This window comes from Periplaneta americana, unplaced genomic scaffold (genome assembly GCF_040183065.1).
Source record: "Periplaneta americana isolate PAMFEO1 unplaced genomic scaffold, P.americana_PAMFEO1_priV1 scaffold_22, whole genome shotgun sequence".
NCBI lineage: Eukaryota > Metazoa > Arthropoda > Insecta > Blattodea > Blattidae > Periplaneta > Periplaneta americana.
Genome location: NW_027185503.1, coordinates 1451318 through 1465350, shown reverse-complemented (window position 1 = coordinate 1465350; position 14033 = coordinate 1451318). Strand labels below are relative to the sequence as shown.

The window sequence follows — 14033 nt, the reverse complement described above, 5'->3', positions numbered from 1 at the left end:
AATAAAGAAGAAAATATTTTTAGGATAAACTTCAGAACACGGTTACGTCCTTACTTATAGGTAGAAAATTCGCCACAGTCCCTCCTATGAAATGTACATACGTTATATTACTTAGTAGCGCTGAGGTATAGTTCCGGTAATTTCTGAACTGAAAACAGTTGAATTTATTTTTTGTGGAGATGCATTTGATCCTATAAGCAAGGCATATTAAGATCCTGAACGAACCGAACTAATTTGTATATGCAAGATGTATGAATACGAAGGGAACTACCTCAGCGCTAGTTTAGCCCTAGTAACATATTAAACTAATCAGACTTCAGACTGGAGTACCGTCTGAAACGAATAAATACAATTGAAGTGTAGACAAATTGCATTTATAAGTTATACGTAGCGTTATGCTTAATTATAATGCATAATTGCGAATACGGAAATAAGGCAAGTACTGATAGAATAAACATAACCTATAAATTCAACACATTAAAATATGCGTGCGATGCAACTGAAAATTGTTGAAACGTGCATAAATGAATGTGCAAGAATTTCGTAATGAAGCATGAGTGCTTTATTTCAACTAATTACAATTCTAGATACTGTAACAGTAATGAAAACTATAGGGTATAATTTTTCGTAATATACTATATCTCGTTTTTAGTTCAAATTGTGTATATTATCAAACGTCGTATTATTTACTCGTATAATGTAGGTTATTCACAAATAAAAAGGGCGCAATAATTTAAATTTAATAAGACAAATACGGTAAACTAGCAATAATGGATTAGACAAGAGTAACATCGGTAACGCTGCACTTAGGCCTAATCACAACTTACTTTACATGCCAGTCAATGTTTCACTTTCACGTATATATTATTACACATACTTAGCCTACTGTTTATAAGACCAAAATTTCACTTAACCACATAAGGGCGCAACATTTAATCGAAATAAAGGCAGGTATTACACATACGAACTTTGCCTGCAACAACGTAATTTTCACACCAGAAATAATATTATACCTTAAATTGCAGGTAAATTGTGTCACAAGTGTCTCACAATCACTGTTTAAAATTTTACTGACGCAATTACACTGCATTTCAGAGAAATATATGTTATTCTTCATGCACTGCAACTAATTCATATGGTTGAAAGACCGCCTTTCGCGATCAGCTGTTAAGCGAGTCACGTGGTCTGCCTTACGGCCTGTATTAGATCACGATGGCAGTGGTTAAAAGCCCAAAGCAGTAAAATCAATATCCCACTTAAACGGTAAGAGGAGGGAAATTGTTATGTGTGTTTGGTTGGGAATACTGAATGTGGAATTTTACACTTTCCGCGGATTGGTTTTGTGCGGAAACCAAGCAAATACGCACGATCTCGCACAAAAATTATTTATGAAATGCTTACAGAGGTGCGGTATATATGACAGCTGTCGTTTTGAGAAGAGCTTGATCTCGGTAGACTCTATCTCAGTGCCATAGTCTTTTGCTGTATTCTAGTTTTCAACTGTTGCCTATCCTGAAAACGCTACAGTACTGTATCTACATCTGTGTGAGAAGTTGAAAACTGAGAAACAAATGAGTTTGTGGTTTGTTGTGATGTTGTTGGCGCGATATTTATTTTGTTATTGTTTTGCGCAATACTGCTTTCTAATTGTATATGTTGTAAATTATAATTTTAAACCGTTTTAGTATAAATACAGTGATAGGATAAATAGTTGAGAGGCAATACATTTAATAGGCATAGTGTGGATAGTTCACAGGCAGTGTATATAGTACGTACAGAATAAATCATTTTTAGGAGTATAGGTTAGGTTACACTCACCTCAGATGTAGGCTAACAGTGTATATAGTGTGTATTTCTTCATTAGGTTAGTAAAAACAAGGTGTGTACTGTGCTATCTATTATCTAGTGTATTATTAATATTTCTGTGATGGGAAATTGGTCTAATTCTAAAAAGGCAAAAGCCAAATCTGCAATTTTATTGCTGCCAGGCGGACAAAAAATAGGGTCAATCTAGAGTTTACAACAGCCACCTCCAACGGACTCGTAACGAATATTCACATGTTTATCACTGGGATTGTGGCGCTGGAAATCAATTTTGAACACTTTTATCACAGCCGCTGCTTCTTCTTCTTCTTCTTTCCGACGCTATATCGATCCTTCTTTCGTTTTTGGCTTCGTGAGTGTCTTGTGAAACAATTATCGGATCTGTAATTTCAAAGGATATTGAGAGTCTGACTGTATTTTTTAAATTTTCATTTTACAAATCTGCATGTGGGTATGTAAGAGTTTTCCTATCTGGATTTCATTTTCAACTAGTATGTCTGGAATCTTTCAGGGTCCAAATCCTAGTTTTTGGCTGATGTCGTGTATTAGTTGGTCTATGGATTGTTTGTGTAGTTGACATTGAAAGAACATATGGTTTATTTCTCCTGACTGTTGTTGACACTCACACAAAGAAGATTCTCCCCTTCCAATGAGGTATAGGTATTTTGGAGTTACTGCTGCATTATGCTTCATTTTGTTAATTACTGAAATGAATGGTCGTGTTAATTTTTTGTGTAAATACCATGGTTTGTCTGCCTGTGTGGCTTCTGTGTTTGTCTTATATTTTGTTTTATTAAGTCAGTGATCTGAATGTTTATTGATGAGGCAGGGTTGGATGTTATGGCTGCTTTCGCAAGAGAGTCTGCAATCTCATTACCTTGTATGCCTTTATGTCCCGGTATCCAAATTAATTTTACTTTGTTCTCCTTTCCTATGTTATATATTAACTGTTTGATGTTTATTACTATCCAGGGGGTCTTCACAGAAAGGGCATTATTTTTATTTTTTGTAATGCACTCACAAGGAGAGGACACGCTCTGTATATCACTGAATGGAATAAGATTGTGTGAGATGGAAGTACAAGACGTACTGTTTGAAGTCATACCTGATATGGGTGGCCAATGACCCCTCGTTTTGAAAATATTGGCTATTGTTTGTGACATACTTCCGTTAGGTGCTCAATAGGGAAGCATTAGCCTGTGTAACAGCGTAGCCCATATGGTTGATGCTGAGTTGTCATCCAGGCAACCCGAGTTCGAATCTTAACTGGTCCTATATTTTTTTCTTTTAATAATGATTAATATTGTGATCACAGTTATCTATTTACATACCTATATCATATTTCTCAATGTATTGAATGCTTCATCATGTTTTAAACAAATTACTAATTAACTACATTGTATTGTAAAGGATAAACAATGAAATACTGCTCACGTAGGAAGGTAAGATGTGTCACTGGTGTCTGTTCTATTTCTGTAGCAGCTATTCCATTTCATTTTGTACCTGATTCATTATGATGTCATAAAAACATACATATTTTCTGCACCATGCACAGCAAATGAAAGAAGGTTGTCCACAGTCACACACATTTTTCCGCACTTCTGCTGCGAAACAGATACCCTTCACACTCACAAACACTTCTCGTTCGTTTATCAATTTTGATGCATACAACGCATATTTCAACATGGCTTTGAATATAGGAACTGACAACTGAAAGTGAATTAAAATAATAATAATAATAATAATAATAATAATAATAATAATAATAGGCCCTATCAAGCTTTAAAAAATGAAAAGGCATTAGAATTCGAACTCAGGTTGCCTGGATGACAACTCAACACCCAACCATATGAGCTATGCTGTTACACAGTCTAATGCTTCCATATTAGGCACCTAATGGAAGTATGTCATAAACAATAGCCAATATTTCCAAAGCGAGGGGTCATTGGCCACCCATGCCAGGTATGACTTTAAACAGAGTGTCTTGTACTTTCATGTCACAAAATCTGATTTAATTCGGTGATATACAGAGCGTGTTCTCTCCTTGTCAGTGAATCCACGAATATGAGTATAGCTTTTTCTGTGAGGTGCTTTGCTGAGATAAGGCCTGCCGAATTGCAAATAATTCTGCTGTGCAGATGGACGACTCTTTGTGGAGTTTGATTTTCCCTCTACCTGCTGTTGTATTTACAAATGCTGCACCCACCCATCCGTCAGTGTAAATCTGCACTATATAGGGCTCCTGTTCTTCCATGTTGGTTATAAATTCTCGGATTCGTCCCGTATTTGTCTCTTGTTTATTGAAGGTTATGGTGTCTCTGTATGTATGCTTTTTTGGAAAACCTCATACTGGATGCAATATAGTGGAAAGCAAGGGAAGATTGGACAATGTGGAGTGCAGTAATATTCTGTAAAAGTTTGGATTATTTGGGGAATTTGATATCGTATAGGATGTTCGCTGTTTTGGATTAAGTGTGTGATTCCTTTGAGCTTGTTGTATATTGGGCCTCTTGAGTTGCAGAAACTGTGAATATGAATGAATCTGTGGCATGCTAACTTTCTCGTGTGACGTAACGACTGGTACTGTCATCCTCTGAGGAGTTTAGTGCTGAGAGGAATGTGGTTCCGACTAGTCTAGCGCGATTCTGGAGTGACAGCGGCAGTCTGGAAGGAAGTACAATCATACTGAAAACATTCGCTCAATTTACGAGAGCGTTATGCCTATTAGTTTTCTAACGTATTTTTGGCGAGATAGAGATACAACCATTCCTACTTACGTGTTCAGAGAAGGCAAGTATTGTAGAAAATTTTATTTATTTATTTATTTATCTATTTATCTATGTATCTATCTATCTATGTATCTATCTATCTGTCTGTCTGTCTATCTATCTGTCTCTCTGTCTATCTGTCTGTCTGTCTGTCTGTCTATCTGTCTATTTTGGTGAAGTTAGGGCCATCACACCACCAGAAATACAAATACAATAAAATAAATCAAAAGAAAAATCATAATACAACTACAATAATATAAATGAAAAGAAGAATCATACTATAAAATTTAGTGATTAGTAGAATTGAATTAAATTTATAAAGTAATCAATTTAAATATACTGTAGGCTACTGCTGAACTCACTTGAGAAGTAAAACTACTTGATTTGTATTAGAAGATGCCACCAACAAATGATTTTCGCATGACATTATAGGAATCTGTTTTTCACGATACCAATCATGCATATTCTAAAAATCCAATGTAATTAAACCAAAAACTTTTTTACAGCATATTTCCTTAAAAATGACTTGTAACGGTGACATATTTAATATAAGTAATTCATATAATGAAATTTTCTCATGAAATTTCGGCCAGTGTATGGGACCAGTGCCCACCCAGCATCGTGATGCACTTGTGGAGCTACGATAGTTAGTGAAATCCGGTTGCGAATGCCAGCTATAACGGCTGGGGGGATGATCGTGCTAACCATACGATACCTGCATTCTGGTTGGATGATCGTCCACCTCTGCTTCGGCATGTGGGCGTGAGGCCAGCAGCCAGCTGGTCAGTCTAGGCCCTCCAAGGGCTGTAGCGCCACAGACTATTATTATATTAATTCATATAATATTAACATAGCTGACATCAAGGAGATGTATGACAAAAATTGCAACAATACATTTAATATATTAATAACAAAATCATATAGGCCTAGGTAAACAATATGTATATGACATATTCACACACTACTACAAACTGAAGACTGCATATTTTTGGACGATTAATACTTCCCACTCTACTCGGCTCGGCTTGGTTGTAGCAACAAAAGAATCTACCTGCAGCCCCCCCTCACCGATGGCAAGAATACCTCAGGTCCCAGCACTAAACTCGTCGGAGGAAGACAGTAGTTTATTGTCTTTAGTACAGAATGGGTATATGGTTACAAAAAACACTACAAATTTACAAAGTACACTACAATTTTACACACAGAACTGAATAAGATAATAATAATAATAATAATAATAATAATAATAATAAAATGTAAACAACAAGTAAGTAGAAATCAGACATAATATATAACATACAGAAAGAAAGAAAAAAAGCATAATAAAATGTGAACAGCAGGTCAAAATAAATTAGACATACAAAGTATAAAAAATAACAATTATTGATAATAATAATAATAATAATAATAATAATAATATATGATGATGATAAAAAATAAGAATAGTAATAATAATAATAATAATAATAGTAATAAAATAGTGCAGTACAAAGCATACAATGAATACAATATTTTAACGTACACACAGTAAGGAAAATTACGATTATATATAGCTCAACTTATCACATTATAGATATACCATTATCGGAAAATATGAAAACAAAAATACAAAATAAATTGAATATCACTAGAACATAAAAAATGTGAATACGTGGAAACATGCAATACAACACTTGTCATAATAGTAAGTTAGTTTGGCAACTCGTCATAAGATAATTTTCTAACTTGGATTTGAAAGATTTCAATGTTCGGCAGCCCTTGACTGCAGGCGGCAGAGAGTATTGGTGTAACTTTTGATGGGAGTTGGATGAAGAGAGAATTTACAAATAATTATGGGATGGGCTGTGTTATAGACATTCTGACAGACCTCGTAATAGATTTTGAGATTCTCTCCAAATAAGCTTACTGCCATAGGCCCTACATGTTTTTTGACAGCAAAAAATCTTGGCAGTGGGAGTCCAAAATTCCATTTTTGGTATATTGGGCACAAATCAAAGTGTGATGCCTAGGAATTATTTAGGGCCATCTCCAGCAATGGAGGTAGAGGCTGGAGAGAGGCTCTGGGAAAGATCAGAGAAACTGAGTTTCGATATACTATGCTTTTGTCAGATGGTGAGTCCAAGACGTTCAACCATCTGCAGAAACTAAATGTATATGATAATTCACATCCCATCATCAAAGATGAGTGCCTGAACCATATTTCTAAGAGGTTAGGTTCTGGCATAAGAAGTGAAATAAAAAAAATGGAAGACAAGAGGTATAAATTTGGGAGGCAACACTCGGGGTAACTTGAAAGACACTACAATAGTGAAGCTAGGACACTATTATAGGGAGACTATTCTATCCACTATTCCTGATGTTGTAAACATGAAGACTGCTGTGTTGGCCACTCTGTACCATTGTAGAAGCACAGATTCCAAGCCAGAACATGATAATTTAAGTGCCCTAAAGGAGTGAACTCATGGTGCTTCTATGATAAAACCAAAGTGAAGGGAGAAAAGCCAAATTCCCATAAAGAAATGGTCAATACTCCCTTTAATGACACCCGTGTGACTAAAATACTACCTGTATACCAGAGATTGTCATGAGATACCATTTTAGCAGATGTACAGGAGAAATGACACAAAATCCAAATGAGAGTTTGCATAGTGTCAGATGGGCAAAGTGCCCAAAGAAAATTTTGTGTCCAAAAAAGAAAGGTACATCTGGCAGTAATTGAAGCAGTTAGACAATTCAACCCGGGGTCATACCAAAGAGAACTCTCTAGGAGACCAACACAACCTGTGTCAGAAATAAAAAAAGAAAATTTGCAAACAATGAGACCATTGCCGCATCAAACAAAGTATTTGACGTTGTTTGGAGATGGAGAAACACAGAAGACAGAAGGAAAGGGTTGCCAGAATTCACAGGGAGAACGTTTTGAAGCAGAAGGAAGGAAAAACTTATGGTTGTGGTGAGTGCCAATTATTAGCATATAATATATAGCCTACAATAAACTTTAAAACAAATTTCCCGGAACTTTTTTTTTCATCATTTTGGCATGTACTTTTTATAGTAAATATAATCCAATCGTCTTGAAATTTTTACAGTTAGTAGATACCTTGCCCATAAACATGGCCTAGTATGAGTTTTGCCAAATTTTGATTTTGAACAATTTTAAGATTTTTTCAAAATTAATTTTTATTTAATTTTAAATTACAAATTTAAAAATTAGGCCTATATAGTTTTTAAAATAATAGTAGTAAGACAAAATTGATACTAGGTATTATTCTCCTGCCGTTTTTGTACATGTTAAAACTCTGTAAAATTAATTTAAATTTTTGACCCAAAAGTATGTGTTAAAAAATTATGCTTTTTGTTTTTTTTCTTCTAAAAGTGTGTGTGTATGTGTTTTTTTTACAGTATATATTTCAACATGCCCCATTACATAGGTTGTAATATTACATGTTTTGACATTTCTAGATAATTACATTTTTAAGATTGCAAATTTACCAGTTGCGTAATCAATAAATATCTTTGTGATAAGATATATGATGAGAATAAAATTATAGTTAAATACCATTCCAAATTATGAATCCTTACACCTTCCTACTTACAAACTTACAAATTACATTAGCATTATTAATTCAAGATTATAAGACCCTATGTTTCCCTAGTTACAATTTTAAATTCCATTAGCACCAATAATTTAAGTATATATCACTCCTACATTTTCCTAGGTACAGATTTCAATTCAGTAAGCAATAAACACTCAAAAGGATAAAGATAATATACCAGTAAGTTACACAGATAGATCAAAAGACATTAAGGACATGGACATAGTTCCACAGTATCAGTTTTACAAATTATACATACAATTAGAATATAATCATTTTAAAATATAATTACAAATTACCAAACCCCACATAAGGATAGAAACACACTAAATTATAATTAAAAATTATCAAGACTTCACTTTCACTATCCTATGTACAAGTTTTGCAATTTCACTGTCAAGTTTGATGTTTCACAGAATTGTGAAGTCTATACTACAGACGAAGGTCGAAAATATTTGGAGGTAGTTGGAGGCCAGTGCTTCGCACGTTGTTGGCCACTTGCCTCCTGCTTCTTGGATTTTTCTCATCATATCGTTCCTTTGTCTGGTCACTATGCTACAATCAAATATTACGTGATTGACTGTTTGTTCCTGCTGTCCGCATGGGCATATGGGAGACTCTATTATTCTAAATCTGTGGAGATATGCCCTCAGCTTCCCGTGTCCTGTTGTCATTGCTGTGAATTCCGGGGAAATGGGTACCTTTCGGCTCAACCTCCTCTTGACTGAGGGAAAAAAGGCTTTGCTTATCCTTCCTTTCGTCGAATTGGACCATTGTTGCTGCCACATGTCGAGCCCCCTCTTCTTCTCTCGTGTCAGAATAACTTGTGTGTGTGTGTGTGTGTATGTGTGCGTGCGCGTACGCGTACGCGTGTGCTCTCTGGATTTAACAATGAAGTCATCATCCTTCTTGCTTCCCAATATTTTGATGGAAGGTCCACAAATGTCCTAAGAGTTTCACAATTAGCCAGGTTTTTCTAAAAGTATGTATGCAATGAAATTGAAATCTTGTGCATATACTTACAATGCATAGCCAAAAATACTGTGAATATTTGATTGAAATCGGAACAATAGGAAAAAAAGTTTCTTATAATGGCAGAGTGTCCCCTTAAGAAGGGTTATAATACTGATTTTAGATTATGTGCAGCACACGTTTTCCGTTAACTTCACACTATAATCAAACAAGAACAATAAACCAATATTATTATAATTTTTTTATTTGTCCTATATAAAAACTTTGTCGTTATTATAACAAGACCTTAAGTTACATACCTAATGTCTTTGTTGTCTTGCTGACAGTTAGACCTAAATTTTATGTAATAAACGCAGACAGTGTTGTATATGTTTTAACAGTGTGCAGTTTAGTCTCAACTCTACCATCCCAACTTGTCTGTTAAATTCCTCAGTGGGATGTTTTGCAAGAAAGCGAAAGGCTATTCCACCAATTTAACTGTTCCCCGTTATTCATAAACTAAACATATGATAATTTTAGAGGTGTAACAATATTTTAGCACATGAAATCGCTCTAGTTCTCACTGAAATTATGTTCTATGGATTACAGGAAGCTATTTAATTCCCATTTCTCAAGAAATGACTTATAAATAATTGATGGAACAGGCCCCATAAATATAAAAATTGGAAATTTATCTTTTGAAGAGGTGGAGAAGTTCAAATATCTAGGAGCAACAGTAACAAATATAAATGATACTCGGGAGGAAATTAAACACAGAATAAATATGGGAAATGCCTGTTATTATTCGGTTGAGAAACTTTAATCATCCAGTCTGCTGTCGAAAAATCTGAAAGTTAGACTTTATAAAACAGTTATATTACCAGTTGTTCTGTATGGTTGTGAAACTTGGACTCTCACTTTGAGAGAGGAACAGAGATTAAGGGTGTTTGAGAATAAGGTGCTTAGAAAAATATTTGGGGCTAAGAGGGATGAACTTACAGGAGAATGGAGAAAGTTACACAACACAGAATTGCACGCATTGTATTCTTCACCTGACATAGTTAGGAACATTAAATTCAGACGTTTGAGATGGGCAGGGCATGTAGCACATATGTGCGAATCCAGAAATGCATATAGAGTGTTAGTTGGGAGGCTAGAGGGAAAAAGACCTTTAGGGATACCGAGACGTAGATGGGAAGATAATATTAAAAAGGATTTGAGGGAGGTGGGATATGATGATAGAGAATGGATTAATCTTGCTCAGGATAGGGACCAATGGCAGGCTTATGTGAGGGCGGCAATGAATCTCCGGGTTCCTTAAAAGCCAGTAAGTAAGTAACAGGCGCCATATGCTCAATGCTTTTTTCTTAATGTGGAATCCTCTATATGTAGGCCTACAGCTACTCTCTGATTCTTGCCACATGGGTAGGCTATCCTATTTCTGGCTTAATCGGGATAAAGATTTCTATGGTAAGTACATTAAATGTTATCGATCATCATGCAGCTATATGATTTTGAGGCATTACTGTTCTATCTTCACCACTATCGCTGAGGAGACGATAGAATTGTTGGCTTCTTTGTAATATCACATACAGCAACTCTATTTGAAATGTCTTTTGCTTTGCGCTCAAGGAACTTATAATACAGTACTGGTAGATTTTATCCAAAACAACATGCTGCACAAAAGAGTACTGTATGTTTGCTAACTTCTCACTAAATACACTTCTCAACAATAATGGAAGTCGGCAGTCGTATTATTTCAGTCATGACCACTTGTACTGATTCTCGTAGTCACTGTGATAATAAAATTCAATAAATTATTTAAAGATTACATTGAATTCCGGAAGGCAGATCAAAACTAATCAAAATGGTAAAAGTTTATATGGATCATTCTGCACTTCCATGCAAGGTTTAGGCCTATACAGAAATACAATCAATCAGTCAAAGGACATTATGGAGCATGTCCACTCCATGTTGATTTCACAAAACGCTTCCACTCTGTTCAGTCTTTTGCTAGTTCCTTTTAGTTGGTAATTCGCATTTCTATGCATTCCTTCTGAATTTCATCTTTCCATCTACTTCGAGGTCTTCCCAGTGGCCTTCTGTTGTTAAAAGTGTTCATATATATTTGTTGCAGTCATCCATACGTATAACATGTCCTGCCCAATTTAATCTTCTGGTCCATATTACATGTACAATTGACGGTTGATTATAAAGTTTGTGAATATCATTATTATGTCGAATTTTCCACTTGTTTCCAAGTATAAAAAATTGGACCAAAATTTTTCCTCGACACTTTGTTTTCAAAAACTATTAATTTGTGTTTTTCCTTTTTAGTTAAGCTCCATGTTTCCGATTCATATAATAGTACAGGTTGGATTAGTGTTTTGTAAAAAACGATTTTTAAATTTCTGGTCAAAAAATGGGAACGTAATAAGTTGTGAATAACATAAAAAGTTTTGTTTGCATTATGTAGGCTGTTAAGTATTTCATGTTTTCTGTCATTAGAATTGTCTATCAAAACACCAAGATATTTGAACTGATTGACTATTTCAAAAGTATAATTTTTTATTTTAAAACTATTGGGAATCCTTTTTGTTTTAGTGATTACCATATATTTTGTTTTACTCGTTAATATTTAATCCAATGTTTTGTGCTTTTTCCATTAATTCAATAAATAGCTGTCTTATTTCAAGCTCATTCCTTCCTATTAATAATAAATCATCAGCATATGCAAAAATTTTATGTTGTCCACCCAGGTTTATTCCATCTGGTATTAAGTCTAACTGTCGTATTACCTTCTCTAATGCTATATTAAATAAGATTGGCAAGAGAGCGTCACCTTGTTTTAATCCTGTTTGATTTACGAATTCTTAGTATTTAGTATTTATTTATTTATTTATTTAACCTGGTAAAGATAAGGCCATCAGGCCTTCTCTGCCCCTTTACCAGGGGATTACAAGTATAATATGAAGAATAAAATTACAATTAATATTAAATTTACAATTACAATTACAATAAACATTAAAGTACGACAAGATACCTGATTAATGAAAGCTAGAGATTTTATCATAGAATATTTTTGTATTTACTGAATTACAAATTAAACCTAGAATAACAAAATTCTATAGTGATGAAATTACCGGATATTGAGATATTTTGTGGTAGATTAAAAGAACTATTTACAAGAAACCATGTCTGAACGAGTCTCAATTACTGACCAAGTGCCTAGTAAGTTTGTGTTTGAATTCAATTTTATCTCGACAGTCCCTGATGCTAGCAGGTAACGAATTCCAGAGTCTTGGCAGGGCTATTGTGAAAGAGGATGAGTATGAGGAGGTGCGATGGGATGGTATTGTTAGTATTGTTTCATGGCGAGAGCGTGTGTTCAGATTGTGGTGGGAAGAAAGGTAAGTGAAGCGAGACGACAGGTACGAAGGAATAGAAGAGTTCAAGATTTCGAAGAGAAAGAGAAGTGAATGTAAATTTCTTTTCTTATCTAGTTTAAGCCAACCTATTGCTTCCAGGGATGGAGTAATACGATCATATTTACGAACATTGCTTACAAAACGTACACACAAATTATGAGCACTTTGAAGTTTCGTTTTGTTGTCGCTGGAAATGTCAGTCAATAAAATGTCAGCATAGTCAAAATAGGGAAACACAAGTTTGCACAAGGGACTTTTTTAAGCAAGAGGGAAGATGAACATTTATCCTTTTTAGCACATGGATAATAGAATATACTTTTCTGCAGGTTTCTGTGATTCTTCTGATATAATTGCATTTGTTACTACTTTGCTTACCATATCTTTCATACATATTTTACATAATCTGATTAATTTCAAAGGTATTCAAAATTCGGCCATTATATTCCATAGACTATATACAGTCTGTACAGAAATATGGTATTTGTAATTCAATTTTAGATCAGATTTGAGATTTATTTGTTTCATTCTGATTGGTTGTGATGTGATTTACAGATACTCTGTCTATGGTATTGCTCGCTCTCAACTGCATTGTTCGTGACCACCGGAACCGAAATCTGGACCACTAAGTAAAGAAGCCTAGTGTAGGTCTGGCAGAGCAGCAACATCCTGACGGCAGCTTTGGAAACCTCCACAGCACAGCTCTGGCTGTACAGGTACAAGATCTTATTCAAACATGCAAACCGAAGGTGGATTTTGAGAGATGTGCACAAGAAAATCTCGTTGCTCTTGCACACAGGTTTACAATGATGAGTTTTAGAGGTGGCTTGCCTATATAAAGAATTAATCAATCTGAAATGTAAATGAATTATTCACTGTATCAAGTAATTACGTATATTTTAATAAAATCGATTATTTTAGGGCAGGTACTTGTATTTAACATTGACCATTGTACCGCCTTCACATATTGATATAAATGAGCCGTTCAGAGCAGAAGTGGTGTAAGTCAGGAATGGGTAATGAGGGTTAAAGTAAACATTCTGTAAAATACAGAGCAAAGTAGCAATTAATATTCAGTTTATTTAAACTATTAGTAGTCAGTGAATAGCAAGAAGGACTTATTAATTGCTACTTTGCACTGTATTTTACAGAATTTTTACTTTAAACCTCATTACCCATTCCTAACTTACACCACTTGTGCTCTGAACGGCTCAACTCTACTTGCTAAGTAATTATTTTAAAATGGTAGAGCTGTGATAATTATAAATAAAAGCATATCTGATGATTTAGTGATTACTATGCTTGCATTTCAACTCAATCCTGGAATAGGATGATGGATTTTTAGACAGAAAGATTTTTTTTTTTTACATTTTCATTTCATTTATTATATTCCATAAATCTTACATTAGCAATGAAGATTTAAGATGTGGAACAAGTTAAAATTTTACAATATTACAATTACAATTACA

The 14033-nt window shown here is 34.5% G+C and overlaps 1 protein-coding gene across 26 annotated transcripts in view; it reads left to right on the top strand.

Annotated features, from left to right (window-relative positions):
- The window catches only part of LOC138693821 (DNA mismatch repair protein Mlh1-like), a 173154-nt gene that overhangs the window by 100437 nt on the left and 58684 nt on the right, over positions 1-14033 (top strand). For 12 of the 26 annotated variants that reach the window (XM_069817641.1, XM_069817637.1, XM_069817639.1 and 9 more), the window contains one exon: positions 13120-13280. The gene's annotated coding sequence lies outside the window, so the exon portion shown is untranslated. Of the gene's footprint in view, positions 1-1268; positions 1406-1443; positions 1880-4345; positions 7546-13119; positions 13281-14033 lie in introns of those variants that run through there. The other 14 variants (XR_011330518.1, XR_011330524.1, XR_011330516.1 and 11 more) reach the window with 14 other exon arrangements.